Raw genomic sequence first — 12324 nt, forward strand, 5'->3', positions numbered from 1 at the left:
AAAGTCTTGGCCTATCGGCTATCCAGTCATATATTCAGATCAGTGGTGCTAAATATTACACACTGCCAGCATAAAGTGCACTTTGTTGCTTACATTATATAATCTCAGAGCTAAAGAATTCAGGACACTAATAGTGTAGCTTTACTTTATAATTAAAATAATAATTGTATGCATCAAACACAATTTATGCAATAAGTTGCTTTTATTAAGTTGACAAAAACTGACATCATATTTTTCAGTTGTTACCTTAAATTTGTTATCTAATATCCTTCCATATTTATCAAATTGTCCCCGGGATAAGGCAAATAGTTTAACTATAGCAAATTCAACATTTTTACTATAGTATACCTCTACTACCCTTTTCGCTCAAATTCCAACCTGAATGTGTAAGCCAGAGAACTGGAATGTGTCAATATACTGTACAGAGCCAGTGAGAGACGTGCTACAATGCATGCTTGCCACACACAATGTGCCTAGAGAGATTGATGCTATTGTCATCCACCTGCTTCAAAGCAGCAACAAACAGCCAGCTGATGCAAACAGAGGAATCTAGCAATTCAGCCCACAAACAAAAGAGAGAGAACCTCACAGCCCCTTCTTGCACATCTGTTTTGGAGGAATATATCAGCTTTCTGTTGTGGTGCACACTGGGCTCTAATGATCCTGAATGTTGTGTCTAGGATTGGGTAAGTGTTGCATTTTTTCTCTCCCCTTTTGGTTCTCTTTGGAAAATTGGAACAATCAGAGGATTTATTTTATAGGACGCATTGAAATGTAGCCGTAGGGGAAGCAGCAACGTTTTCCCCTCCCTCTTCGCTCTCAGCCTTTCTCTGTGGCTCGCTCTTTGGAAAGAAAATCTACAAGCACGCAGCATGACTAGCTTTCATAACATTCCGGTTGCAAGAACTGCATCAAAAATGTTAGCAAGAGAGGATAGAAGAAGAGAAGCAGATGCATATAGGCGGTGAGCTCTCTGTTGTCGTCTGTCTTGGTCTGCTTCTCCTTCTGTGCCTCTAAATCTGACCGCTCTCACGTCTTCTTGTCTCCACTGCTGAGCTCCGTCTGTGTGAGGGATGATCTATGGTGCTTTGTTTATCGCTGGCCATGGTCACTTCTCTGGAATGCAATTGGCTGGAACTACAGCGTGTGGGTCCTGCACCCTCCGTCTCTCTCTCTCTCTCTCTCTCTCTCTCTCTCTCCTCCTTGCTCCTCGCTGGCTTTTGAGGCAAAAAAAAAAAAGAGTATTTTTTCCCCCATGGTGTTTAGCATGTATATGAATGATAATGGTACATGTTCCCAGGACTGTTGATTGATTTAATGCTTGAATAGTTAATTTAGTTTTTTCCTGCAGCATTTTTGAGTTGGCACCTTAATCCTTTGACAGGTTAAAAAAAAACATTCTTACTATTAAAGACATACAGAAACTATATCAACTTTAGATGTTTGTATTTTACGTTCACTACGTTTAAACAATAGATAAGTGTAAGCATATTCTAGTGTTTCCGTCAACATTTCTAGATTCTAGAATCCTCTCTTTAAAAATAATAATAAAGTGAATTAGGGATGAACTGAAGAATAAAACAGTATATTTTTTTACGTATCTTGTCCATAGTTTGACATTTACCATAAACCTTAAATTTAATGCCTGCCAGAACACATTGCTGGATTGTTCATGTTTCTTTTGATGTTTTTTTCTTTTGTAAATTTATTAAGCTTGATTTATGAGTATTAAGTGAAGCAGCTATCATGTGTTTCCAAGCATATTTAGCAGTGTGTGTGCGTGTGTGTGACCGTGTGCGTGCGTGTGTGTACGCACGTGTGTGCATGTGAGTTTCCAGATAAGAGGGAGGACAGTTTATGAGGTTTTAGCCATGGATTACAGGTCTCATAGAAAGGTTTCTATGCAGACTGCTGACTGACAAGAGTTGATGGGATTAGAAGCAACGTGTGTCTGCCCTGGCCCCCCACACCTCATCCATCAATCGGTGACCATAGGGCACCAGATGGAAAATTGGGTTTGGTGTGTATCTTGGCGTGTATTGGCTTAACACTGCAAACAAAACTTTTGTGCTATAGTAGATTATTATTATTTTTTTTACATTAAAGGCACATACAAAGTCACAAATAGGGATATGTATATACAAAACTAAACTAGCTGTGAGACTATTCATTCCGTTAGTCTGAAACATTTGGGATGTTATGGGTTGACTGGAAGAAAATATGTTAAAAGTATGACCATGGCCTCTTTATTGGGAGAAAAACAAAACAAAAAGAAAACTGGAGGCGGGGTTACTTTACTTCCTCAATGTTTTTTTCTGATTAACTCCTTCCAGGTCAGACAGTTTAACATCTTTTTGAGGTCATCATCATATCAGTTTAAAATTCATAGAATGAATTTTGGACACTTTGGACCGGACCAAACATTTATTTTTCAGCATTTTAAGCATGACTTCTAAAGACACTTTACGTCAAGCCCTGCCACAAGAATCCTTGACTGACTCATTATATTGATACACATAGAAAACATCTTTGATCATCTCATCTTTTAAGAGGGTAGTAGTACAAGCATACAACACAAATCTCCTTGAGTGTGTGAAGTGCACTTATAGGTACCTGTGAATGACCACATCCTTGTTACTATTCCCTTATTCTCTATTTACAAACATTAGCATCTTCTGTTTTGAACGATGACAAAATCATATCAGACAGGTACAACTATTAAGTGAACCGAGAGCACATATCTCACAACGTCTTTGACTCTTTCTTACATGTCCCTTTTGTCTTGTGTGTCTATACATGCCATTGGTTAGCTTGCTTATCCCTGATTGGTTTTATTGTTGGCCACACTCCTCTAAAATGTGTGCAATTACACTATGTAATTAATTGCCCCCCCCCCCCCCCGAATCTAACATTTGTTTTGAAATAATATATAAGTTTTGGGGTAGGCGGTGAAATAGCCTGCTGTGATTCTCCATCTGTGCAGTATTGAAATGGACCGTCCTCCTTTACCATGCTGGCCCAGAATAAGCTTCACTTTAAAGGATCAATTCTTTTATTACTGAAGTCAGTCTCTGCAGTGCAGGATAATACATTCTACATTGATCCTCTTCACAAACCAAAAAAAAACCCCTTTATTGCCATTCCTTCCAGCAAGGCTCACATTTAAAAATATATGTGCCACAGAAGAAAGATTTTTACAAAGTGACTGGAGGACAAATAAGCCATATAAAACTAGGTATTCATATTTTAGAGGGAAGGAAAGACGGCAGACAATAAGGAGTCACATTTGCCAGCAGGCGTTTTGAATATCATTACCAGCTTTGTAGGGAGAAATTGAAATCCTAAGCATAAATAAAGTACCTGGTAATTAAAATCTGTGTCGCAGCAGCAAAGCTTTGATTCTTGAGTCCAGAAAGTCTATGCTTGAATCTGACTACATGCACATGCTTTAGTAGTTGCGCCAATGCTGGTTAAGTTTGACACAAAGCAAAGGGTGATACATTTTGTGTTATGACTTTTAGTCATAGATATTGTTTTGAAATGATAAAACACTGAAAAAATATACCTGTACGTGTGTGTGTGTGTTTTGTGTTTGTGTTTAGATTTGTGTTTGTGATTACCTTTTCGTTTTTGTGTTTGCGATTACGGTTTAGTTTTTGTGATTTTTTTAATTTGCTGTAGTGTTTTGTTTGTGTGAGTGTTTTTTTTTAATGTGGTTTGTGTTTTTTGGTTTACAGTCGTGTTCAGTTTTTTGTTTGTGCAGTGTTGCACTTCAGGGCCATCGTGCACGAGCGTGAGGCATATGTTCGTTAAATGAAAGTGGGTTTAACTTTGTTCAAATAAATGACCGGTTGCCTTAAGTGCAACACTTGCAATAAGATTATATTGGGCAAACTAACATAGTAACACCACCACTATATATATATATATATATATATATATATATATATATATATATATATATATATATATATATATGTTAGGGAGTCCCCTGTTCAACACACTCATTCTGGTGCTTCGGCCCTCATGCATTAGTCACAATCACGTATGAAGAAAACAAAATAGCAAAAAAAAAAAGTCTTATTTGATCTTTGAGCCCGCTAACAAGTTAAATTAGTTCTAACCGTTATGACTCAAGACCGACTAACACAAGTTTTCGTCTGTCGATCCGGTTCGGTTCAGTTTTTTCCCACGCCTTTGCGTCATAAAGCACTCGCCGAAAATTTGGACAAGCGTTAACGATGGAAAGAGACGAGAGATGGAAGTGGCAACCTCTGGTACATACAATGTACACAACATTTGTACACTCCTTGAAAATTAGTTTTTTTTACCAAATATTTTGACTGGTACTTTTTGTTCTCTGGATAGTTGTGTTTACCTATTTAATACTTTTTCTTATTTTGATTAGGTTAAAAAATATATATAATAATTATCAATAGACTGGTATGAATTACTTAGCACTTTAGTAAGTCCCCTGTCTTGTGTAATTGTACTTAAGATAAATAACTTTGTTGACCAAATTGTTAATCATTTACCAGCCAATATAGTCTAAAATAGAGAGAGCTTTTTTTCCCCCCCTTTTTCTTTTTTTTATTATTATAAATAAGAATAAACGTGTACAACTGCAGTGCACACCAACGAAAGTGTCCCATTATTCTTGTCATGTGATATTTGCCATCAATGTCTAGGCTGACTCCTCTGTATTTCCATGCACTAGTCACTTAACCACATTTAAGATGAGATAGAATTGTGCTATTTATCTTTCCAATCACACATGGCTATCATGTTTCAGCAAAATAGGCTGTCTGGTTTCAGAACACTTTAGTCGCTTGCGGTCTGTGAAGCAGCCACAAACAGCTTGACACGGCTGTATCCCAATCAAACCCTGAAGCACGAGTTCCAGACTCTTATTGAACAAATTTGTGCCAGCAGTTGAGGACTTTAATGATCTGGACCCACTGGGGTCTAGTGCTTCACGCCTACAGGCTAGCTACTCGATGCCCAATCAATTGCTTTTTATTAAAATTGTTTGCAAGGCAACACAAATCCATATTGTTTTGCCTGGGACTCGGGCACCCATGTGAAATATGCTGGTCATATTTCTACATTTTTTCCAAATGAATGCAGAAAATGATTGTTGGATATGCATAAGAATAAAACAGAGGGGCAGTGCTTTGGCATTATTGGAATATCCATTTCAACATTGATTTTCTTAAGAGACGCATTTGTGATTATCTTGTTTTCGCTTCCCTCAATGGGGCTGAATTACATATCATATTATCCCTGGTATTAAGTCAAAATTAATAACACAAGTAATTATAATACTTATGTCTAATGATATGCTGTGAGGGCCCTATTGATTCCGTCGAGATGCATCTTGTGGAAAAAGCTTGGAGTGCTGCCTGACGACAGGCGCTGCCAGCCAGCTCAGCCCTGGAGTGGCTGCATGTAAAATAAGATCAACTGCCGAATACAAGCCTCAATCTCCATTTCATGTTATTTTAGACGTTAAATCTAATCTGTGGTCAATGATTAATCTCCGTTATCTGTTTGCACCTGTTTTCTCATAAGGTGCCCTATATGGAACCCTGTCATGCTTATATTGCCTGATGCGCTTCGGCGCACAACATCATTTTGATCCTCTTAGTCTGATAATGCAAATTATAAATAAATTCTGGTGTAGAATTTCCACTCAAACCACAACAAAACTAGACCTTCCAGATTTTTCCAAATTTCATTTGGTCCTGTCATGGGCGTTACTGTTTGAAACACACCACAAATACATATTTATATATAATTGTGTAGTATTGGAAATGCATGGACAATTTTAATAAATGTCTTGTGCTGTATGTTGGTATAAAACTTGCAATACCTGCATTCTTTTTTCCTCCACCTCCTGGAGATAAGGTGTTTTCATGAAAAATTTGAGACATGGTAATTTCTAATCCAAATTTTTTTCATTGGCTTGGCATTTTGTGGTTGCTGTGATATACTGTATACAGTACAACACTTTATTTTTGTACTGAGTAGTTTCACAATTATACCCCCCACTCCCCCGATCAATCTTCATTATCAATCCATTTAATCATATGTTTTTATTTCATTGAAGTTGATAATGGACAAACTACCTTTGAGGTGAGAGGACAGAGATGCAGTTGCAAATACCTATATATATATATAGACATAATGCAAATTATAAATAAATTATTCAGGTGTAGAATTTCCACTCAAGCCACAACAAAACTAGACCTTCCATATTTTTCCAAATTTCATTTGGTCCTATCATGGCCATTATTTTTTTTAAACATGCCACACAGACATATTTATATAAAATTGTGTACTATAGAAAATGCATGGACAATTTTAATAAATGCCAGATACTCTTCAGCTGTATGTTTGCATTCTTTTGTCCTCCGCCTCCTGGAGATATAATTTTTTCAAGAAAAAATTGAGACATGTTAATTTCTAATCTAATATTCTTTCATTGGCTTGGCTTTTTCTGGTCGCTGTGTTATACTGTATGCAGTACAGCACATTATTTTGGAGTAGTTTCACAATTTTACCATTTAAGAATTTACTCCATCCCATCCGGCCCCCTTTCCCCAAATTAATCTTCATTAGCACTCCATTTCAACATATGTCTTCATGTCACTGAAGTTGATAATGGACAAGCTTGCCTTTGAGGTGAGAGGACAGCGAGGTGCAGTTGCAAATAGCTGCCAAAAGAGGGCAACATGGTGTCAGTTCCCTCCTCACCCCTCAATAGTCCTTCCACAACCAGTGCAAACTCAATGAGGAACCGGGCGAGGAGAGAAAAGGATGGGGGGGTTGTAGGTGCTGGGTTAAACGTGTAAGTAACAATAATTTACATTTACGCCTGGAACGGCTTCCCTGCGCTGTCAGTCAGCAGTTCAAAGCTCTCCTTCATTCTCTTGGCAACAAAGCGGGTCGTCTTGTCACATAGGCACCAGGTAGCAAAGCAGCGGATGAAGTTCTTCACAGTCAAGGTTTCATTATAGAACACCTTGCCTCAGTGTGGTGACCCGCTTCAAAAATAAAAGTATGATGGGAGAAATTAAACATAATATGCTTGCCATCTCCAAGTTTAAGCCCTTGTCATTGCGCAGAAGTGGCGGTTCCACACACCCAAAAGTGACTTTGGGCCTCAGACAAGGTCGTTCACATACAAAAGCTTGTGACGCCTTTTTATATCTTGTCAGATTGGCATCTGTGCACTCACTCAAAAAACATTTCCCATTCTAATATTTTCACGAGTTGACTAGGTGGTCAGAGCTTTGTGCTTTATTGAAAAAGGCACAAAACAGCCGTAATAGATCAGACATAACGGCACCTTTTGCCATCGCTTGTATTTTAGGCTGTAAAAATCTCACAGCCCATTTGTTCTATGATGTGACAGCATTGATGATATGATGACAGATGTCTTACCAGCCCACCCCTCGGTGCCAACAACCACCACCCACCCAATATCCTCTCCCCTCTTATTTCACATTCTTACACACATACAGCCAGAGGCGCACAATGAAGCGCAATGCCCGAGGTTCGCCTGTGAGTCGACCGCGGAGCACATCTGCATTACTCTACTCGCTGGACCTCAAACCCCTCCTTTCCCCACTCCTTGGATGCCTTTCCCCTGTCCTCCCTAGAGGAGAGAGAGTGATAGTCCTCTTTGGCACAGCACTGCCTCTTTGTTCTCGGCCCGGACGGCAACAGGAAGTCATTGAGACAGGGTCAGCTGTATTTCACTCTCTGGCCAGCAGAGGACGGCGTGTCATGCCTGGCAACATGGAGACCTTTGGGAGAGGAAAGAAAGCCTCTGTGGCAACGTTTATTCTTCATATTGACACCAGCTGTGCATAACTTACATGAGTATTTGTTAGCTGTTATTAATAGAAACAAGCCCTAATTGCATGTTTCCTAATTGGTTTCACATGCAGTACCAGTGTAGCAGTACTAACAGCAATGCATAATACTGTAGCGCTGCTGGTAATACCATTTAATTACACTGGACATGCACCTTAATAGGCCTTCAAAAAGAAATTACATGCATGTTTCCACACAGCTGCACGCAGGATTTTAGGGCTGCATCAGCTATTCAAATCATAAATTGTGTGATTGACAGGAAATGAATCCGTGACCATTTTGAGAAATAATGATGAACATTCTCTTATTTCATTTAGGCTTCAAATGCAACTGTGGGCTACTTCTTAATTCACATTTCATTTTTTGTTAACTGTAGGGTGACGGTATATTCATTTCCAGAAGAGAGCCTTGATGTACCGGTATCTTAATGATACTCAAAGTTTATTATGCATCACAAGTATTTTAACGTATGCCTCCTTCCTATGGGTAGAAACTAATACATAACTCTCTTTTGAAGTCTTGCTTGACAAATGAATAGTAAATGACTCTGAATGTAGGAAGCAATCAACCTTTATTTTTTTAATTTTTTTAATTGTTTAATTTATTTTTTATATTTTTTATATATTTTTTACATGGGGCTAACGGTGATCGTGCCCAAACCCTCCAATGTGGCAGCACGATGCTATACCACTGAGCTAGATTTCTGGGCTGCCATCACTTTTTTGCTTTTAATTTAATTTCTTTTTAATCCATTAAGGCCTAAAGCGCCTGGCAAAACATGCCTCTAAAACCCGTGGGTGGCTTTAGAGTCACCCCCGAAAAACCTGAAGTTTTCCTGGAAATTCAACAATACTAAAAAATAATTCATATCTCAGCTCCTGAAGCAGATAGTAACATAATTCCCCAAAATTTCAGAGCTTACACCTGTGGCGTTCACACAAACCTAAGTTTATTATTATAAACCTTCAATATATATATATATATTTTAAATTAACAAACAACTGTGTCGCATCTGCAGGTATATTTACCTTCAACACTGGAGCGCAGTTGTAATAACCTCGGGGGATCGAGTGGTAATTATTCGTCGTCTATTTCGTTACAAAGCCGTCGAAATTTTCAACATCCTCATTGTCTACAAACATATTTCTTAACAGTTTGTCATTGTCGACTCGTTACACTGATTTGAATTCCTCCCGCACACTCGTCAATTGCATCATTTATTTTATAACTCCCGCGAATCTGCGTAAGCCATAAATGCTCGAATAAAATTCCAGGACATGCTACGAGGCCCACGTCACCCTCTTGTGTATATTCTGATGCGTTTATTTGGCTAAGAGACAAAGAATTGGTCAAAACAACACAAAATGAGTTATCCGCTCTCCCGGCTTTAATGGGTTAATATAGCCTACGACAATAATGATGTGCATACACAAAACCCGTCTTTCTTTTTTCCCTACACCCCTCAAATCAACTTGGGAACAGTCCGCGGTCTACCAGTCACGATAACACGGTGCACTCTGCCTCCCTTTTGACGCACAATGAAAGACGGATATTTTCATGAATTTATCAAACCTGGACAAGATGTAAAAAAAAAGTGCACATCAGGCCAAAATAGGATGTTGGGTAACTATAGTTAGTCACTCTCAGCTTGTTATCTTAACTCACTTAATGTTGTCTTTTATTCATTGATCCTTCATAAATAATAAACCATAATAATTAGTCACAGTCTTTGAGGAAGTCAACATCTGGTTAGGTGATTCCCTTCAATTTGTTTTGCGAAAAGAGCAAAACGTTTTTTCCTAAAACAACTATTTTTAGTTAAACTGGCTTGATGCTAATCTGTGCCTTTGGCCTCCCCAACTGTCTCTCTCTCTCACACACACACACACACACGCACACACACACACACTTCCACTGCAACATTTTTCAACCCACGCTCGCAGACAACAGCAGGTGCATTTAGATACACAGTATGTTAACCAAACTCCTATCATACAAACACTTGAAACAAAACTGTCTTTACAAATACATATTCCTACTTTCCTTGTGGTATTCCATCTAGGCTAATGTCGTATGGTTATTCAGTGCTGACTTCTGCTGAATTTTGCTTCTTGTAAGATGGAAATTGTGTGTGCATATTTATCATTATTGTCCCGCCACCACCACCCCTCCCAACCCCATGCCAGGTTTTTGTAGAACATTTAGCTAATTGATTATCACATGCCTTGGCCTTATCAGCAAACCGTTATTTTGTAAATGAATATTCAAGAGAGATTTTTCCTCTCATTGCCTTTGTACTCCATTATTTGTGGACAAAATATGCAAACACTGAGAAAGGCAGCTTGCTTTTCTGCCTCGCTGCCTAATTACATTTTGTGCTTGCACCTATACACAGACGCGACGTGTATTTATAGCGGAGGAGAATGAATTCACACACTCCCCCGACTGCAATCGTATGCCAGGCATCTGCTTATGAAGTGTCGCTTTCTTCCAGGATGGTTCTGCAACTACACCCCCCCCCCCCCCCCCACCACCACCACCACCCGCCCCCACACCCCCACCTCACTCCAGCACAAACGGAATAAGAAAGATCAAGCTTGGGAAAAAGAGAGAAAGAAGCTTAATCGTTCCTGTCTGTTTCAGAGCCCCCCTTCACTTTTCTCCAAAATCCACCGTCTGGCTCATTGTGTGATCAATTTGACTTGTTTATGTTTATGCAGCCGCCATATTTGTGAGAAGCCTTGTCACGAGAGAGGAAATATATGGCAGCCTCAAAAGGAGGAAGAGAAGCGAGTGAGGGAGGAGAAAGGAGAGAGCAGAGGAGGGGTGGTGTCTGACAGGTGGAGTAGGTGGGGCGGTGGGATCATAGGAGGAGGGATAGAGTGACAGTGTGACATACAGAAAGCACGAGAGGGGACAGAGAGGAGGGGTTGGCGGAGTTTTCGTGGCTTTTTTTTTGTTTCATCCCTTTTCATCACATATGTAGATACCATTTGAAGTTGGCAGTGTGTTCTTGCGCCTAGAGTGTGTACATTTACAAGATTGACAAATACTCATGTAAAACCTCAGCCTCTTACCCTACCTTGTTAGGTGTTCACAGCTAATCATGCCTGGCAGAACATTCTGCTTTAATTTTGGGCGTAATGGCGGTGAGAGGGGCAACATGATACTTTAAAGTAGGGATGTTCGATACCACTTTTTTTTTTAAGACCGATACAATACGGATACTCAATTCTTCAGTACTCACTAATACCGATACTAAGTGTCGATACCATTAGTACTTATGATACATAAAATGTCCACACACAAAAAAGGACATAATTTTTTTAAAATACTCATATATCCCAATTATACCAAATTCCTTAAAATTGCTTGAAAATAATGGCAATTATATTTTTTCAATTTGCTCATAAAAGTCATTTTGCATAGAACACACAATAAATGAATAAAAAAAAAAGAGAAATAAAATGAAACAAATTATTCAGTGGCCAGGAAAAAAAAGTCCCTGTCAAAATATGTGGTTGTACAACTTATTTTTAAGGAATACAGTGAAGTGCAAAGAATTCAATTCAATACAACAGTGTTTCAAGTAATTTAGTAAAATCTACCATGTTAAGAATTCCTCAAGCTGTTTAGTGTGTGATGTTTAATTATATATTGTTTTGAAATCCATGCTTTTAATTTGAAAGGCTGCTCTGTATTTCTGTTTCCTGTTTCGCAGTGCAGTCGTCAATGACGATACGCTATATAATATACAAAGATCTGTCTGCACATCAGAGCTAACTAAATTGTTGAGTACAACCGAAGACGTATGTGCTCTCTTACCGGAGCCCTCTGCGGCGGTCAATAAATGCAAAAATAACCATTTCAGCCTTTAGTTCCTGACAGAAAAACAGCCACGAGTACCAGTATCGATACCCATCGCAAGTACCGATACCGTGAAATGTGTCCTGGTATCGGCCCGATACAGATACCTGGTATCGGTACTCGCCCATCCCTACTTAAAAGAGTGGAGGAAAGTGGAAGCAAAAGAAGAGGGCAATGAAAAGAGTGAGAGAGAGAGAGAAGCTGGGAAGGTGATTAGTTGTACTGGCGGATCTTGGCGGTGGAGGAGGTTGGAACACTAATCCTTGCTTTGGTTGGAGACATTTTCACGCAGTAGGTCCCTTCTTTCCGCCCCCTCTCAATTTTAAGCCCCGTGTCAAGCTCAAGCCCTTCTTTTCCAGCGTTCACTTGCTCTCATTTCCTCTGCCTTCTGGCAAGCCCTGCTATTTATAATAAAAAAAAAAAAACATTTTTCTTTTTCTCTCCCTCTCTTTTCTCCTTTAATTCTTCCCTGGCGTGTCTGATTTTCTGCCCTGCTTAGAGAAGGTGCCCAGATGAGTGGCAGTCAGCCAGGGATGGGCTCCTTTCTGCGCCTTCCTCCTTCTCCTCCTCTTCTTC

At 39.2% G+C, this 12324-nt stretch overlaps 1 long non-coding RNA gene across 2 annotated transcripts in view; it reads left to right on the top strand.

The window, feature by feature from the left end:
• The window catches only part of LOC147163716 (uncharacterized), a 78970-nt gene that overhangs the window by 1232 nt on the left and 65414 nt on the right, over positions 1 to 12324 (top strand). The window contains exon 1 of one of the 2 annotated variants that reach the window (XR_015096901.1): positions 446 to 686. The exons of the other annotated variant lie outside the window; for it this stretch is intronic. This is a non-coding gene — a long non-coding RNA (uncharacterized LOC147163716). Of the gene's footprint in view, positions 1 to 445; positions 687 to 12324 lie in introns of those variants that run through there. 2 annotated transcript variants of the gene reach the window in all.

Source organism: Leptonotus elevatus, chromosome 13 (assembly GCF_054856555.1).
Source record: "Leptonotus elevatus isolate MCC_2025b chromosome 13, RoL_Lele_1.0, whole genome shotgun sequence".
Taxonomy (NCBI): Eukaryota; Metazoa; Chordata; class Actinopteri; order Syngnathiformes; family Syngnathidae; genus Leptonotus; species Leptonotus elevatus.